The sequence below is a fragment of the Canis lupus genome, chromosome X (genome assembly GCF_011100685.1).
Source record: "Canis lupus familiaris isolate Mischka breed German Shepherd chromosome X, alternate assembly UU_Cfam_GSD_1.0, whole genome shotgun sequence".
NCBI lineage: Eukaryota > Metazoa > Chordata > Mammalia > Carnivora > Canidae > Canis > Canis lupus.
This window is the reverse complement of record NC_049260.1, coordinates 87,745,872-87,747,565: the sequence shown is the minus strand read 5'-3', so window position 1 is coordinate 87,747,565 and position 1,694 is coordinate 87,745,872. Positions and strand designations below refer to the sequence as shown.

The window sequence follows — 1,694 nt, the reverse complement described above, 5'->3', positions numbered from 1 at the left end:
TCCTTACACAACTCCATCTATGTACATATAGTGTATATGTATTTATCTTCAAAGAAAGAGGAAGAGTGGCTTGCTTGATATTTTAACACCACTCCTTCTTGTTCAGGCACCTCTAACTTCCTCTATAATAAAGCCATTTGCTGTCTTGTAACTTTTCTTCTCTGGGCTATCTTAGAAAAAAAGGCTGCCCATTCTTTTCTTTTTTAAAATGAGCTCCTTATTGGTTTTCACTACATGGAAATGGATGTGAGTTGATTAAAAATAACAAGTACTTCCTAGAGAGGGGACTTTGTGGCCGCAGCCAGTGCAGCGAGGGGGTCACCAAAGTGCTCCGATTCTCGCGGCTGTGCAGGGATTTAACCGCCACCATGTCAAGCAAAAGGGCAAAGACCAAGACCACCAAGAAACGCCCCCAGCGCACAACATCCAATGTATTTGCCATGTTTGACCAGTCACAGATTCAAGGGTTCAAAGAGGCCTTCAACATGATTGATCAGAACAGAGATGGTTTCATTGACAAGGAAGATTTGCATGATATGCTTGCCTCCCTAGGGAAAAATCCAACCGATGAGTATCTGGATGCCATGATGAATGAGGCTCCTGGGCCCATAAATTTTACCATGTTTCTCACGATGTTTGGTGAAAAGTTAAACGGCACAGATCCGGAAGATGTCATCAGAAATGCTTTTGCTTGCTTTGATGAAGAAGCAACTGGCACCATCCAGGAAGATTACCTGAGAGAGCTGCTGACAACCATGGGAGACCAGTTTACAGATGAGGAGGTGGATGAGCTGTACAGGGAAGCACTTATCGACAAGAGGGGAATTTCAATTACATTGAGTTCACACGCATCCTTAAACACAGAGCAAAAGACAAAGATGACTGAAAAGACCTTCAAATTCCAGCCAAACGTTCCTTGTTGCCACTTTGGGTATTTCTGAGACTTTCTCTTAGAGTCTGTTGCATGCCCTTAGCTTTGCAGCTTTTGCCTTTCTTGTTGTATTTATTCTCAGCCATTTGGGGCACATGCATCTCTATAATCAGACTGGAAATGGGATTTTTTATGATTTTTCAGAATAGAAAATAGGGCAATTTAACTTACCAGCCCCCCTCCCCAAAATAACCGCAGTCTACACAGAGTCAGTATAGTTTTTCAGAGAAAGTTATTCACTCAACTTTTTCTGAACCATAATTAAACTTTATGATAAAAACTTACTTGTTTAAACTTCTTATTTACTAAAATGAGCTTTTGTTAGTTGCATCTTCCAAAGAAAGGTAGATGAGGGACGCCTGGGTGGTTCAGCAGTTGGGTGCCTGCCTTTGGCTCAGGGTGTGATCCTGGATGCCCAGGTTTGAGTCCTGCATCAGGCTCCTTGCATGGAGCCTCCTTCTCCCTCTGCCTGTGTCTCTCTTGTGTCCCCTCTCTCTTTGTGTCTCTCATGAATAAATAAATAAGATCTTTAAAAAAACAAAAACAAAAACAAAAAAAACACAAGTACTTCCTAGATTAGGAAACTGGAAATTTCAGAAAATGTCAGTGGAGACTTGGAAAATTTAAGAAGCTTTATCAGGCTTCTTTTCCTCTTTCAGTTCAATAAATAGATGTTGAGAGACTACAAGATGGCAGGAAGCATCACAGGGAACAAATTAGACCAAAAAAATTGCTATCATGGAGCTTACATTCAACATATATA

At 41.0% G+C, this 1,694-nt stretch overlaps 1 pseudogene; it reads left to right on the top strand.

The window, feature by feature from the left end:
- Positions 1 to 316: 316 nt before the first annotated feature.
- Positions 317 to 1,215, top strand: LOC481024 (annotated as a pseudogene).
- Positions 1,216 to 1,694: the final 479 nt, after the last annotated feature.